This window comes from Dufourea novaeangliae, unplaced genomic scaffold (genome assembly GCF_001272555.1).
Source record: "Dufourea novaeangliae isolate 0120121106 unplaced genomic scaffold, ASM127255v1 scaffold177, whole genome shotgun sequence".
In the NCBI taxonomy this organism is placed as follows: Eukaryota; Metazoa; Arthropoda; class Insecta; order Hymenoptera; family Halictidae; genus Dufourea; species Dufourea novaeangliae.
Window position 1 is genome coordinate 3,562,189 of NW_015374070.1, and position 17,792 is coordinate 3,579,980.

Genomic DNA, 17,792 nt, shown 5'->3' on the forward strand with positions numbered 1-17,792 from the left:
ACCGACGTGTATCGATGCCGAGCGTCCCCATCGACGGTCGAACGCAGGGTACCGGTAAACTCGCGTTTCCACGCCGCATGGTTGATCGTTAGGCGTTTATTTAGAAGTTTTACGTGGCCATAGACGGCTGCGAGCCCATATTTCCGTTCAATATTTTAACAACCTCCCGGTTTCGCCATTAACCGCGTCGTTCCCGCGCGATGCACGGATCAGGCGAACGTCCCCCAACCCTTCCCCCCTTTTAAAGCGTAAACGGCACGACGCTACACGGACCGGTTGTTGCCAGGCCGAGATCTTTCCTGTTTCGTTGTGCGACCCGTTTTATCGCGGTTAAGGGCGCGCTACCATGTACGTACGCGCACTCCAACCCATGCCCGTCGGTATTTTCACCCGTTCGCCCACATAAAACCGTATTAACCTCTTTATCGTCCCCCGTTGCTCGCCCCACTTGCCGCCTGGAGATTGGCAGAGAGGTGGAGAGAGAGCACGTCGAGAATGGGTTAGGTCTCACCCCCGGAAAATTAAGTCACCGCTTGAAAATTCCTGTCTGTTCCCCGTTTAATCCGGCGGACACGCCTCGACTGATTCATTTCTTCGAGTGGACCTTTACGCGATTATAACGTGGCAGATCTGGCGATTAAAGTATGTGGTTCGAAAATTAGAGGGTTTCTGGAAATGTAGAAAGATTCTAGTTTAAGGGGCTTCGAGTAGAACCTTGTGATTTTCACTCTACATTTGTATTTACGTATTGTCTGTACTAAGTGAAGGGAATAAGTCTGAAATTCAGAATACATTCTGTTCCTTCTGAAGTTTTGGTCCTGAAAATGTCCGATGCTTGCATTCTTTCGTGTCTTATATTAATTAAAAAACAGTAATATTTAAATGGTAAGCGTACCCAAGTAAAAGTTCTATTTGCAAAAACTTTATTCTAGAATCTCGACCTGTTTTTTTTTCGTACGGATTGAAGCGTCCATTTCTTATTCAAGTTCCGATGTTCGATCGATGGAGCCCGTTTCAACGTTGTATTCCAATTAATCAGAAATCGAAGACCAGCTAGCCGGTGGAGAACCAATTAATCGAGCCGAAGGTACTAAGGACGCTTTAATTGTCGCTTTTTATTCTGAATTCCAGGTCAAGCTAACGTCGTACAATCATCGGAGTTCGGAGTTTCAAATAGATGCACGAAAGGGTCCAACAGATTTTTAATTAGAACCTTGCCATTTGCAATTAGGTCTCTGAGAAGGTTTCCAGATCGAAAAAGAAGAACCTTAATGAAAAGACACCGGGGCGGGATAATCACGGAAGCCTTAACTGTCCTGTTTGTACACGATTGTCCACGAATATTCCGTGGACGAGCTCAAGATACATCCGATCGATATTCGGGTCAGAAACGACCGATCCTAGAAGAAACCATGATTAAAGCCCTGAAATTCCATGAACCATGAAAGCTCGATAATCTCAAAAAATAACGAAGCGGTTCCAATCGTGGCCATTATCTCCGTTCGATTCAGTGTCCCTAACAATGATCGACGTCGACCTTAATTTCTCGATCGAGAGAACTGAGCGATCCGATTATCAAAGACGGCGTTCCGTTCGCTGATATATTCTTATCCGGTTCTTTGTGAAGTCACGTCGATCCTACCGCTATCAATTTCACTTTGTTACCAAGGGAGTATCCCCCGATGCCATTGCGCGCGCGCGCACACACACAACCGAAGAAGAATAACGTAATTAATGTCTGAGTTGAATAGAACCGTGCGAATGTGGATGAGGGAGAAAATTGCGAGCGGTCGTTCGAGAGAGATAGAAACCGCCAGAAAGACCGACTGATACGTGTCGTTTGTATTGTGTTCAGGGGGTGGGGGTAGGGGAGGGCAATCAAGAAAAACCAACGGGTACGAATTCGAGGGTGAACGAGAAAAGTCAATTTACGGTCGCGGAATAAGCGCTCGTTGCGTATGAATCTGCAAATCGCGCGGAAGAACAAAAAAAAAAGGAACGACACACGAGGAGAATGAACACAACGATCGAGAAATGGAAAGTGGAAATACGTGGACCAACCGTGGCCGTTGGTGGTCGGAAAAATCGTCCATGGTCGTTTCGTGGACCGTGTGTCATGAAATGAAACCGATGATTCGAACGGGTGTCGGTTGATCGTCTGACGGGAAAAGGGGCGGGGAGCATTGAAAAACGGACTAAGGGGAGTCCAATCGGGGCGAAATCTCTCTTTTGTTCGATCGTATGCAAACATCCGTTTGGTAAATCAGCAGGACGCTGTTAAGAGAACTGTCAATTCGAAAGCAATCGAATCGATTAATAGTAACGATCTCGGCCCGTGACGCTTGAACGGGATTCCCCGATGCAAATTGAGGGGTCGACGGGGACGCGGTTACCAAGTATCGAGGACGAGTGGCTCCCCCCCCCCCCCCCCCCCCCCCCCCCCCCCCCCCCCCCCTCCATGCATTCGTTTCGCGCGCGGCTGGGAAAGCGGGGAATTAAGCGCATCGCAGAGAGAGAGATCATTGATCGGTCGAACGCAAGCGGGGCACGATTCCCAATGCGTCCGATGTTTTCCGGCCGTCTGCGAACACGCGGGGGCGAACGCTCGCGGGACCCGTTTCAGGACCACGTGGTCACTCCATGCAATTTCGAGGGCCTGCAAAACAACCGCAGATTCGCGAGCGATCGTTTTAATTAACAGGATACAATGGTATAAACGCGTCGCGCGGGTAACCTTTACGTTATCGATCGACAAAGTTTGTACCGGGAACAGGTGATTCTTGGTACGAGCTTAATGGAATTACAAAATATATTTTTTTTTCTATGTATTATGTTTTAATCGGACGAGAACAATATTTCGTGTACGAAATATGTACTGGCAGAATGAATCCCACTTAACGTGAGCACCTTCCGTATCCCACTTGTTTTTGAAGATATAAAAAAATGTGAGTGATAAACAAAAACTTTTCACAAGGTCGCATTTTTCGAATTTTCTAGGTCATCGGTGTTTTTTTAAAGTGGGAGTAAATATATATTTTTATCATCGTGGCGTGATAGCTGAGGTCAAGAATAATGCAATGATCTATAGTAATATGACCTTCACTTGACCTTGAGCACAGAAAATCTATAAATGTAAGGAAGTAAATTTAAATAACAGGGCAACTACGATGGAGGGATTAATGCAAGAATGTGTCGAAGTTGATGGACATCACCTTGTTAAAATTTGTTGCAATAATTTTTCTGAAAATCAAAAGTGAGATATTTAAGGTAGTTACGTAGGATGCGACACCCTATATGTACTTATTTCGTAACTTTATTATATCATAACAGAATAACGAGGTACTGTTCCGTCAATAATGAACTCTGGTCCCATACTTTTGGACAGTAGTGTATATCAAAATGGTTAATCATTGGATAGTGGAACTTTCTGGCGACGAACGATAACGTGTTATAAATGTCAAATACAATTCGACTTCTCGACGTATCATTAACTCGAATAGATTATTTTATTTTTATCGAAGTATAGAATACAAAATTAATGTTCTGATCGTTAGATTTTATTAAATTTATCTTTTCGGTCTGGATTCTTGACGTGCACACAAAGTTCGGATAAACAATAATGGAGAATGAATTTCCGAGTTCAAAGTAGTTTTTCGTCCGCCGAAACTCGGTCAAGTGATGGCGAGTAATTTGCGACGGTTATACTGGTACTGCGCGAGAAACTTCTATTCCAAAGACCGGAAACCTCAAATAAGGTCGTACAAATAGCTGAAGTTCGACCAGCAATCAAACTACGCCGCGGAAACTGCGCGAGTTTCGAGCATACGTCAGATAGTTTCGTGCGCATCAAATTATTGACAAGCAGCTCATTTTTTAATGGCTGAAGATGTTTGAAACACGGTTTCTACGCTAACGAAATAACTATAATACCTAAATTATCCAACAAGTTTCAGTGCATGTTGGATGAATTCCCGTTTACTGTAGGTACTTATAAACAAGTTCCATGTAAACGTCAAAGCAGAAAATCAGGATTAATAAATTTTTACGAATGTTATAGGGTTTCCCATTAAACTCAATAAGAACTAGCTTCCAAATATGCAGGGTATTTCCGTTATTGGGGTACCACCCGCAAGAGCGTGATTCTAGATAGAAAAGTAAGTTGGAAATGTAGAATAACATTTTTCCGAACGATACTTCGTTTTCAAGATACTAAATTTTCAAAATTCACATATTCATAATCACAATATGTAAAAACAGAATGCAATGAACAGACGCGTCAGCCAAGTCCTATTCATTTTCGACTCATTTTTGCATGTAGAATCACACCCTTTCGGTTGGTACCATCATTCCGAAAACACCCTGTACACGTGAATGTAGGTTCGTGAAGATTAAGTTGAGTTTCATATTTCATCGTGTTTGGAACCCTTGCATATATTACATACCTGCGTATAAAATTCTTAGTTCAATAATAACAATGATGCTTCGAAGAAGGTGCACTTTTGAAACTCTATGTTCATAACCAATATTAATTTCTGAATATAAGTTGTCCATGTGCACGCAAAAAACACGTAATCTAATAGATACAACTACCAAGGCAATGCTGTGGAATTTCCCGCACGAACCGAAACCGCGTCTACCGCTATCAACCCTCCATCTTAACGATCCCACACCCCCGTCGGTACCCGAAAGGAGCGCAAACAATCGGAAAGTTCACTCGTTATCCGGTTCCACGGCTCGACCTGCTGTCGAATACACCGAATCTGCGGTGTGTGCTCGACTATGTGTCCCCGGACCCATCCGCCTGTAACCCATACCCCTGAACCACCCCACCCCACAATCGGAAGTCCACGCTTATGCATGCAGCCGGGCGGGGCCGTGATTTCGCCGATTTTACGGTGCTTGTGGGGCAACCGGCAATCTGAAAACGATCGATTCAATTAACAGTAACAGCGGTGTAATGCCGCGTCGGATGCTAGGTGATGCATCGGCAGGAGCAGCAGCTGTCGCGCGGCCAACTGGAATCGCTCGACCGTACGGAGAAGCGTCAACTCAAATTGAGAGTATAGTGGAGGTCCACGAAACGAAAATGGTGGCGTGGGGACTCGGTGGGGAGGGCAGAGGGCGAATTGGTGGCGGAAGGGATGGGTGAAAGGTGACACAAGAAGGGTGGAGGAGAGAGTTTGATGGGTGGGGGTGGCAGAGAGAAGGGGGTTCAGGGTGATTCGAGGGTGACGCAGTCGGTGGAGGTGAGTCTAGCTAACACACGACTACCACGGACGGGTTTGATTTGCGGCGTGTCGTTCAGTCGATTGCTCTCAAATTGCGTCCAGCGCCGGTGGCATCAACCTGGAACGCACCCTTCCCCCCTCCACCTCCAATACATTGACGCCCCCGTACGTCAGAGGGCCTGCTCCTGTCGGCTTTTCCATCCGTGCACGCTCGCGTATCCACCTATTCTTCCCCTGTCGCGCTTCGACACAAACTAGAGCTATTCTACACACCCCTTCCCCCATCGACACTTGTTCCCCCCGTAACCATACCCCGTACCCTCCTCAGCGATTCATTCGTCCCTTCCGGCGCCCACCACTTCACTGCTGAACTCCTCTTAAAGTTAAATAAATCGCGAAGTGCTTGCTAAAGCGGCCAAATCGAAATCACACGCGGCGATCTCGATCCGGCCTGCTGCCCCCGGGAGGGGGGTTGCGGAATAGAACGACGGGATTGTTTGCGATAAAGGGGCGCTGAAGTAGATACGAAATAAAGCCGTTGTATTGCGAATGATTCTCTTCTTCTTCTATGTATCTCTCTCACACTATCTCTCCGTTCGTGGGGGGGGGGGTATTTTCTTTTTATTTAGAATTATTGCGTTAGCCGATTTGGGTCGAGCGTGTCGCGCAGCTGTAGAGCTCCGAGGGTGCGACAGGGTGGCGGTCGTTTGCGACTTTGCCAGAAACTACAGCTAGTGAAACGTCGTCGACGTACGGGCAGCCGGGGCTGCTAGCACTCGGCCCCGGATAAATAAAGCACAAAGCATATGGGGCGGCTGTCAAAAGCAAAAGCTCGCGTCCACTCTTGGATGATGCGACATGCCGTGGCGAAAAGAGCTCGGTTTTGGTATATAGATAAGTACCTACTCGCGCAAAGGTCTCCTATTTGCGGATCAGCTGCAACGAGTTAGCATCGCGGTATTTACGGAATCGCAGGGAAATATGTAGTCTCGACTTCTCTGGGGGTAAACTGGGGTTTCATTCGTATTTTAACCTTTCCACGATTCTCAAGGTTGCGAGACGAAGCAAATGGAAGAAGTTCGGTAACCGCGTCGAGTTCGATGTTTATTGCCGTTTATTCGAACTCCCGTGTGGAGTTTGTCGAACGGAAAAAAAGGAGAAACGTTGTATCGGTGGAGTCGCTTGGAAAAAAATCCGACGGTGGTATACGCTAAAGAGGATCTTGAAATGTAATTTCTGCGGATGACACCGGAGATAAGCGTGACATGGAATGTTACAAAGCTACGCCTCTTCCCCACCCCATCGGCTCGCCTTTAATCCCGGACAAATTCCGCCCGCTATCGGGAACTAGTTAAAAACAGTATAGAGGCGCGCGTGTATCGGTCGATGCTCGAGGGATTGGGATGGGATGGGAGCCGGGCTGGCGCAAGTATCAAGTTTTCGAGGTTGAAAGTTTTAAACGAAGCCCCTAGGTCAACGAACCTTGAGCCTTATCGTCCGAGAAGAGGAGAGCAACCCGGCTCTCGGGTCTCATTCATCCATCAACATGACACCGCGCGTCTTGCTCTTTTCCAGAAAAAAAATCATATACCTGCTGACGAGGGGCTCACCAATTAACGCCCGTAAAATCATTTGGTGTCGCGCAACGGACGACCGAAAAGCGTCGCCTCTGTAAATTGCCTTCTCTGTTGCGGGATCCCAGGCCCCGAGGTCTAAACGTTTCAACGTTTAAAGGATGACGGGATGGAATCTAACGCCGCGGAACGGGAGAGACGCGTTAATGGGACCGAGCAGAGTCTGTGAATTACTATAGTTCGAGGCTGAACGGAGCCATCGTTCATCAATCGATCATTAAATTTCTGACAAGGTGTTCTCTCACAGCTACGACACCGGTGAAGTACGAGACTTCACTCTCTCTTTCTGAACCCTTTGGGTTATTATGTTTGCGCGAAAGCAATATCGAGTTTCCAGTTCAATTTAACTCATTGTCCTCCAGAAACGATTATAAAACATAATCCCTGCTTCGTACAGCTTAATAAGCAGGGAAGATTGTAACTAGACTGTAAGCTTTGTTCATTTATACCATATGCAAGTGAAAACTTTGACGAGGATAAACGAAGTCTCTTTATTATTTTTAAACAACTAAGCTTCTAGAATTACTTGCTTCGTGAATCTGATTTTCGTAAGACCGTCTCGCAAAAGTTTGCATAAACATCAACAGTTTATTCACAACGTTTCAACGTGCTAATGAACTACCCGACAATCCCTACCACGCCATTTTTGTTCTGCGGACAGAAAGGAGTTATATGACTCAGTTCACCCTTTCATTCCCGAATTATTTAAGAATTACCAATGAAATATTTTTTCGTGTTTTTGGGTGTATTACAGGATATATAATTGATTCACAGGCACATTTTAATATTTTGAAACCGTCTAATGCTCCTTTTTCATTCGTTACCATTTGACAACTTTTTTACGTTTATCGCAGTCGTATAATAATTCCCATTATAATGTTCTATACATAATATAACCCAATTTCTTACCTTGGATCGATAAACCTTCTTGAAATATTTGAAAGAAATTTGAGTTTTGTATGTTTCTATTGTGTTCATAACAATGCTCAACACTTGAATTCCATCGAATGAAAAAAAAACAAATGGCCAATAATGTTTTATTTTACCGATAAGCTTTTTGAAGCACATCAAAATTTATGCCATGCCATCCTACATAAGACTAAAAGAAACTATTATACCTATACTCACACGTATAAGAAAATATATGATACCTACATTTTATTTCATAATTTTGAGTACGTAGCAACAGTAGAAACGAAAGGGTTAAAAATCCCTATTTCAATTTGCACACGCGTCGTTGTGTGGCCAACAGTTCCATTCGTTATCACCACCTAAAGAACCTAAAGTCCCTTCCATATTCTCGAATCAGTCCTTACACAATTCTTAACATCACCACCCTCTCCGTTTTCAGGCAGGAAGACCGTATAGTACGGCCGAATAAAATATTCATTACGTGTAACGTGTCCCCGAGCAATTAACAGTGTCGCTGCCCTCTATCACCGTGCGCGCGGCAAATTGTCGCGGTGTCCGTGCACTTTCGTTCGTCAACGTGCCAACGAACGTGACGAGGTCCCGTAGACTTAAACGACTGCTGCGAAACTATAACGGTCGCCGTTTCCAGTCAAACTTGTCGATAACCGCGTAGCCAACGACTGCGAACGATAACGCGTCTGGTTTCAACGTGGCTCATTCCTCAGTTCACGAGACACGGTATCGTTATCGGTGGTTCTTGCATTGCTCTCGCGTGTTTTTCGACACAGTCACGTGTCCTCTCGCGATTACATATCGTACCACGTCATACTAAACGCATTGTGTCCCCCCAGTCTGCCCGATATAGTCGGCGTACGGGAATAATTCTTTCTTTTTAATGAGCCTTGATACAAGGTTCCAGCATTAACACCGGCCGAGTTTAGCATTCTAATATTTCTGCAGATTACCATGCAAGAGAGAGATCCACGACGAAAAGCAGCGCCCGCGTGCAGATCCCCGTCGAGCGATAAAAACACCGCCTCGGCTGGCCTGGACGACTCGTACGTTGTATCGTTACGTGACACTAGGCTATTCGAAAATTATTAAATCGCACGACGATTCGTTCCTCGCCGGAAAACGCTAATTATTCCGAGCTGTTCGCGATTCCACCGATTCTAGTTAATGAAATGTGTCCTGGAAACAGAGCACTGTTCCATTTGAAACAACATAATACTATTGTATTAAATATTACACCACCGAAAATTGGACATTTTCCTTAATAAAAGAACAAATTATTAATCCTCTAGTGTAGGTCTTAGGTCTGTGGGACCCAAGAGGATATTGCTTTTCATATGTTTTTTTCTTCGCCCATATTACTGGAGGGTTAAAATAAGTGGTCATTATAAATCAGGTAGAAAATTGGTGACAATAACGAAAGAATATAATTATTCACTGTAGCAATTTTCATCAGATAAGATCGTCAAAGACCTCTCGAGACAGCCAACCGGTAGATCGAAGCAGCGAGCCGGTCTCGATAGGATAGAATTACAGTGGCGCTAATTAATAATATAACATCGAAAAGTAACAGAAAACGGGTGAAAATATGGCACGCTTCCCCGTGCATCCGGCGAAGAGGTATTCGCGAGCTGGAAAGCCGATAAGAGGATTCCCAGCATCGGTGAGCCTAGGCAAGTAGAAGCGTCGGCTGCTCTAAGCTAGCGAGCGACCCACTTCTCCCGCAGTTTTCCATTTTAAAAATGACCCAACCGTATAACTTCGTCGCGAAACCTTGGTATTCATAATGTACTGAGTGTAAAGTTGGCTAGGCGGCTGCGGTGGCAACGGCAAACGGCCGGAGGAATCACGATGTTGCCTTTCCCGCCCCCGTCGAGACTGGAAAACGCGCGGCTCGGCCGCGGAAAGAAAGACGAGGACGGCCGACGCGGGAAAAGATAAACTTTAAAAGTTGAGTGGGAACTCTGAGAAAAGAGATGAGACTCGGGATTTTGAACAGTGCATCGAGCTAGCGGTGGGGGACTGGGGACGAATGAGAAGATGCACACGGGTGAACGTAGCTGCTAAGGGGGTGGGAACGAGACTGGGTTTTGACTTTCGAAGTCGACGCTGGTGGGTGGAATGCAATTGCATCGATGCAACCCGGTCCGTCCCCGTAGATCATTCTTTTTCTTCCGTTGTTTCGGGAACCTCGTCTATCTTCGCCGCGGAAAACCGATAGGCACATTGAGGGTGGGTTAAGGAAACCAGGAGGCGAGGGTGATCGCACTTTCTCGAATTGCGTTTTCGTCGCGTCGACAATGAAACTGGGACGGGAGTCGTCGTAGCCGACCACGGGGGTTGAAACGTTGAGCGGGCCGCGAAAGCAATTAATTTTAAATGAAACTGTGCGCAAACGTCACAAACCCAGCGCACGGATAGGATACCTTTTCTTTTTATGTGTTTCGCCAGTGTTTTTCTACGTGTCACGTAGACACGGACACCGAAGGGGAGAACGGGGGACCACCGTTCCCGTGTCTTGCATTAATTCTAAACTGGAAGGTTCGCGAGTCGTCTTGCAAACGTAAAATTAATTTCCCTGTGTCCCGGGGAACCCGCGTATATCAACGATGAGGACGCGCGGTCGCAAAAAAAGGGGGGTGGTGGGTAGGGGGTTGGGAAGGGAATAAAAGGAACGCAACAAAGTCGGAGGACGGAAAGACAAAAAGAAGGAAAAACCGGGAACAGAAACTGTACGACGTTTCTCCGTTGGACGTTCTTTGTCCCGCTGGAACAGAAGATCGTCCGGTGGATGCGCTCTCCCCACCACCCACCGCCACCACGCCGCGTCGCTCCGGTGTTCGCCTCCTCTAATTGCGGTGCTTGCCCAATTAAGTTTAAAAAAATGATGAGGTCGTCGATCCTGGCGGCGCTAATTAACGCTTGCCTGTCAAAAGTACCCTCCCCTTACCACCCACCCATCTTCTCCTCCCGCCCGCCCCTCCCGGAAGCTCGTCGACTTTCCCACGAGTCAGTGCGCACGGCAGCTCGCGTCGTCGCGTCGTTTCGCGTTCGCTCGGGGGATTTAATTACATTTCTATGGACCCGGGGCAAATGAGGGAGTAATAGGCTGAGGATTCCGCCTGCCACCGAGAGAACAAGAGGAGAGGAAGAGAGAGAGAGTGTGTGTTCGAGCTACCGAGAACCTCGAGACTCCAGCGCGCGCGGACGGGCTCTAACCTCGACTACTGCGGGTGGCTACGGGCTCTACACGGCTTGACTCGAGTCTCCCTCTCTTTGCCTCGCAGAAGTGCCGGCGTATGCATAATAGGTGATTTAGCCCGCGGAACACCATAAGGGTAATCCAACTCTTAACCACATAGGATCGGAGAGAACGAGAAAGATGGAGCGAGGGAGGACGATGGGGGAAAGGGACGAACGAAGGATGAGCAAAACGGAGGATGAATTGCAGCAGGCAGAACAGAGAATGAAAGGGAGAGAGAGGGAGGTCGATGGCACCGGTGAACGTGCACTCGACGTTAGTGCCGGCAGCCCGGTACGAAGGGATTTCACGCGTTTTCTTCTGCGGTAGGTACAGAGGTAAGACCAGTGCCTATACGCGAGTTAAACGCGTTTGCTACCACACGGCCACGTAGGTACCGCGAAATGAGCCCGATAGATCGAGGTCAAAAATGTATGAGCCGTATAACGCGCGCGCGCAAGTGAGAATACATCGCGTTCGGAATGCATAATACATCAGCAGTCGGTGGAGAGAGTGTAGAGGGAAGGGAAAAGGGACAGAGAGAGGGACAGGATAATATATAACCGTCGTAACGTAAGCGTAAATATATTATGAGATAAGTCTCCGAACGCGTTATCCGTTTAAAGTGAGGTCGCGGCCAGGCGTCATCCGTGGATAACCAACGGCCAAGTCGATGATGGCGGTCGTCCCCGTGCTTATGATCACCAGCCACCAGACGGGAATATTTCTTACGTTAACTTGGGCAGGATGCTTCGACGGGGTCGAAATTTATATCGGCGATCCGTGGCCGGCGAAGTTCGACCAACCGGGAAACTCGGTCGTCACCTTGCTCAACCTAGTGTACATTCGATCGGTATCCATTTATTCGTGTCACCTGATTGGACCGTATTTCTATCAATTTTTAATCCGCGGGTCGCCGAGTTTTACGAAGGTTCCACCGATACGTTGGGAGTATCGTATATCGGGGCTGGAAAAAAAATTGCGGTCCATGCACCTCACATTCTATACATGTAATAAATCCTCGGATACTTTATTCGATATAGACAGACGCCCTATTCGACGGATTTTCGTATCGACGCGGGGGTAGGAAAACCCCTGTATCAGTGGAATCACTTGTTACCCGTAATCCCTTGGTAGTTATCCCGCCAAGACATCCTTCACAAGCGTTCGAAGGCAAAATCACCGTGTACGCGCGAAATCACGGGAAACATGAAAACTTCAGCAGCAGTGATCGATGGCTGGTTACCTCCCCTTATAATGCAATATTGACCACCACTATATGTTCGCGTCGTTTCACATCAAAGATTACCCTGAACTGCTCTCTCACGCGGTAACCACCCTGAGCTTATCTTATCGTTCTCTGTCCTTATCGAATCCGTTGAACAGTCCTCACAGGTAACACCGGTCCCTACACACGGGACTCAGCCAATCGAGTTCCCAGAAGCCTTTTATGCAAGCATAATCATAGCTCTCTCTGGGACCCCTGTCCCGTCTCTCTGTCCACGACACGGAGACGAAATAATCGGGGGACTCGGGGACCACGCCCTTGCCTCGTACACTTTATCGCCTCTGCACACCTCCGAAGAAGCAGCTTTTGCGAAGGAATGGCTTCGACCGTGGAACGTTCGCGATTGGCCAAGGGGATTCGCGTTTCCCGTACGATCCGGCTGCCCTGCACCACCACACGTTTCCAGACGTGTGCCGCGTGTGCCTTTTGTCCAACGGGGCCCTGCAATGGCCGCTCACGCGTGTAACACGCACCTGCAACACGAGCGGAAGTCCGCGAGTCGCACGGTCTCCTCCCCGTTGACAGCGAGGACGACCGGCGAGAGGAAACGGGAGAGAAATCGAGAACGATTTATCGCTCGCGATCCGTCCGCGATAGACGTGCCTCTACGTTACACTGCCTTCGAGACAATGGACAAAAACTCGCGTATTCTTTTGCGAATGTACACATACACACGCCGGGTGAACAGGGCGGAAGCTTCGGATATTTGGATTGTAAATACTTATTCGTCGAGAGTATGTCTCGGATAATTTTAAAGACAGAATTAGTAGGGTTTTCCGCCATCTTGGATTCAGAAAAGTGTCGGAAAAATTTGGGAATTTATGGGACATTAAAATAATTCCCTCTTCTGTAACCTGTAAATCTTCCGTACGATGTTCAAAACTTCATATGGAATAGTTTCATACATTTGTCGTCGAAATTTTCATTCTTGGGGACACACGATAGATGTCGGACTCCTGTGGAGGGATTGCGAAGCAGTACACATCACGAGTCACGAGTCGTGATTCACGACATACTTGTGTGCGAAGAAAATGATAGATACGTGCTCTCGTTCACACATTTCACCCAGCACTGCCATATGCCCGCATGCTGCACGTTGTTGCCCGCTAGTGAGTTTGGCGGGCGCTGAGTTGCCCATCACTGCTTTAAGGGAACACTGGGTAGACGAAGGTCTGCGATATTGTAACACACTCCTATAACTTGGGAACACTTTGAGCTAAAAATAATCCAGAATCCAGGGTGGTATACCCGGCGAGTTCCTTCTCCGATCGAACGAGCAATACAAGTTTCTACCGGTGGCTGTAGCGTCGGCACGGGATGCTGGTCCCTTTGAAATCCGTCAACAAAGACATCTTTCGCGCGCGGAGGAACCACCGAGTGCGGCGTGGTGGTTCACTTTGAACGGCTGAATAATTACCACTCGAAGTCGAAATACCGATGGCTGTATATTTAGCACGGCGATAGCTCGCTGTACTTCAACCCTCGGAAGTCTGGACTGAGAGGCGCGGTTAAGTATTCCACGGATGTCGGATACATTAGCCGTGCAATTTATACGAGGAGAGCAGAAGCATTATTAGTCGTATCGGCTGGTCTAAGTGCAATTGGATCGGAGCTAAGTTCTAGGCGTCGTATATTCACGAAGGCTGCGGGAGCGGAGGGAGCCCGATAAAATGCATTTAAAAACGGATTCTCGATGCCTGGTTGCCGCGGACTCGCCAATATCGTCGATCGTTTTTCTTCGGGTAACATCTCCCGCGAGGCAAATTAAATTAACGGCTGGCGGCCGGGGAGGGAATCGTCTTCGATGCGAATAATTGCGAGCTTAATTGTGGCGATTCATTTCGGGGAACTTCTCTGTCTATCTTTCCCCCTTCGTGGTAGTAGGTTTAAATGGGATTCTCGTCATCGACTAGCAGCCAGGCGACGCACAGTGGCCTGGAACCCCGAAAAAATGGCCAAAAGTCAAGATTTCATCGGATCTTTCCGAAACATGGTAACGAAAGGGTTTTCAAGTTGTTGATAACGAAATTTCAAGATGGCTGATTTAAAACAGTGGTCTGGAATGCGACTTTTTGTGGTTAAAATTAAGAACACTTTAATATTGATTTTTTGTAACAAAAATATGTTTTATGTAATTCATATACCTAAAGTACGATAAGGAACATAAAAAAATAACGAAATATAAATACAAAAATATAAATTATTCCAATTCATCCGATTTTAATTCTATGTTATTCAAATGTTTTAATATACGAACAATTTCTAACTTAGTCCGCTTTTTCGAAATCGCTCTTCCAGCGGCTATGCAGCTACTCGCGTCCAGATCGCCAAAAAACGTCGAGCGTCTACTTATTAAAATCCGGAGGTAAAAATTGCAGGGAATTGCACTAGAAATTTACATGTTCTTGTTCAGAATTGTCTAAGCTTTCATGTAAAGAAAGTTTCATGTTAAACAATTGTAAACATTTTTTTATATGCTTTCTCAAAGTTTAAATTGTTATCAACTTTGTACTCGAATTTTGGCCACTTTTTCGGGTCTCTGGCTTAAAACCTTCATCGCGATCGGCAGCGAAAAATTACCGATATCTGACCGCCGATACAACACACCGCGGAACAAATGAAGTTCGCGTTATTGTGCATGCAACATCGAATTTCATAACAATTAGGACGTACCATCAATTTTTCTTCGGTATGGTATTCCGCAGAATTGGCACTTCAATGCTGATTGCACCGTGTTTTTTTCAATTATCCGTTCGTCTACAAATAACAGGAACATTGTAGTCCGTAATAAACACCGTACGAGCGTGGATCTGTCGGTGAAATTGCGTACCGATCGCCATTCAATCGAAGGACCAAAAAAACTGAATTCAACGAAACCACGTCGAATAATCTGATTCTTTTCTAATTTTACAATTTCTCAAATTGAAAATTACCTTCAAACAACAAGAAGTTATTCGTCTCATCGGAAACAGAACCGATAATCACAATATTTGCCACGCAGAATCACACGTTTTCCACTCTTCATGGTAATACCGAAACCAAGCCCGAGAGAAACAAGCAGATTTCTAGCCTAGTTCGGATGATTCACCGTCCACATATATGTACATATATTATACATACCCTATCCATGTGTTTCGTGGCAATGGGCAACGATCAGGCACGGTTCCCTCTTACCGAGAGCCTTGTTATCACGTGCTTCGAAGCGAGTTGCAAATCGATAAATAACTGCGGCATCGGTCGACAGAAGAAGCCGGGGCGCGGTGGTGTGGTGTGCGGGTACCTCCAAGGGGCGGCTGCTCGAAATCGGGGCGAAAACGAACAGAAGAAAATCGCGCGATGCGAGTGTCCGTACCGCAAACGAATCGCACGTAATGAGGGATAAACCGCAGACCGCCTCGCTGCGGATAGACGAGCCCGGATGGAACCGAGGCTCGAGGACGTTGCTGGAGCCAGCGACAATGAGATTCGAAATCCATTTCGTTGGGAAGATTCTAACCGGGGAGAGACCTTAAATCGTCCGACCCGCCCTAAAAAGCGTCGAAGACACGAGCGATATCGCGTTATCCAGTCACCAGAGGTGTGTGTGTGTGTGTGTGTGTGTGTGGAGGCGAGAAAGGGGAGGGGGACGAGGAGAAAACGTGCCGCGGAGATTCCTCTCCGGTATCTGTGAAACCGGGAATTTTCGGTGATCTTGTTATTTTCGACGCGGAGCGTCGATAGCGGCTAGGCCAACTAGGTAACGGCCCACGATGAGGGTCGTTGAGTGGAAGATAAATGTGCTTTGATACCAGAGACGAGTTTATTATCCTGCTGACTCCGTAATATCTGGGGGAGGCTTTACGGCGACCAAAGTGGTAGTTCACTTTACTACGAGTTAGAGATCCATTGATGGATTTTTCTTATTCCGAGCATCATCCTTTCCTTTCGCAGCGTCTTTCGAAGATTCCGTAATAAACACACGGGGTTATTACACGGGTGATTACTGATTTTTAACCCTGTAACGCCTAGTGTTGCACCGGTTGTAACACTCATTTTAATGTCGCCGGTTAATATCTAACTTTTTGTCAGGAAGAATCAGCAAGTTTCACTGATGTGAAGTAGATCTCCACGTCTTCAGTTGGGAAAGTGTTCCCTCGAGAAACAAATAAAAAAAGAAAAAGATGGGGAAAAATAGGTTTATTTAGTATCGATATTTCCGACATCAAAATAACAAGATACACCAAATATATCAGTCACCGCAATTCTGAAATAACGATTCATGAGTCTGAGCGTTAAAGGCTTAACACTGTTGCGAAATACGAAAAAATATTGTACATGTGAACCGCGAATTTGTAAGTTACTACATTCATTGTTGAAGCGAGCAGTGGCTAACAGGCCAATTAAAAAGAACAAGCGCTTTTAATACAGACACTTAACTTAAAACACGGCGAAATTGGACGAACCCCAGAAGCGAAAATGGCAAGTTTCCCACACCATGATTCGTTGTTTCCCGCCATCGTATCCCGTCGTGATTGTCTCGCGTTTGCGATAGAACAGTTTCAAACGACGAAGCGCTCGCGTAGGAAGCCTGCTCGTGAATCTCCGGCGAATCAATGCAGGCATAATAAGATTCTTATCACGCGCGCAATCTCCTAATAAGCCTGCTCGTGAAACCTTAATTGAACTGAGAGGGGAGGTGGGTGGGGGTGCATGTGATCCCGATGCACGCGTTCGCGTTGCGTGCATCGCGCTCCGCTCGTCGCGAACTGGGTAGAACAATCTCTGAACACTTGGCTGAGCATCGCGAAAGACGCTTCCCCTACAAAGCTTATGGCTTCCGAGCGTGTACACGTATCCCGAAACACGGTGCTGCTCTCGAAATTACGTTCGCGAATCGATAGCCTCGCAAAAGGTCAAGGGGAAAACCGGAGCGTACAGACGCACCAGGTGAACGATCAGCAACGTCTCGCCACCGTACACAATCGGCCGATTATGAACGCCAATCGATCGGCGAGGTTCAACGATCGAACATTACATAGGTACAAGGGCATCGTTCCATCAATTATCATTCCCCAGCGATTATTCCTTCGTACGCCGTGGAACGCGTTAATAATTCACGAAAGAACGCACCGTTCGGAAGGGAGGCAATATCGCGCGATAATTGGTAGAATATCCAGAGTAATTAACGCGTCTCGGAAGACAAAAGCTCGAGTAGGTAAAGATCACCGATCTATCGAACGACAGGATAGTTAGAGTCTAGATATCGTGAGAAAACGTTCGATTCGAACGAAACGTCGAAAAGTGGATAAATAAATTTTGTCGAATTATTTAACTCTCCGTCGAACGTCATATCCGCGGAACCGGAGGGAATCGACGCGACACACGACAGATTCGTGATTATCGTTCGGTCCCCTCGGAAAGAGCTTTCGCAATTATTTCAATTAATACCGAAACCGACCCAAGAGACAGAGGAAGATAGAGAGAGAGAGAGAGAGAGA

At 46.7% G+C, this 17,792-nt stretch overlaps 1 protein-coding gene across 1 annotated transcript in view; it reads right to left on the reverse strand.

Annotated features, from left to right (window-relative positions):
• Positions 1 to 17,792, reverse strand: part of LOC107190350 (MOXD1 homolog 2) — a 196,327-nt gene that overhangs the window by 101,774 nt on the left and 76,761 nt on the right. The window lies entirely within an intron of this gene.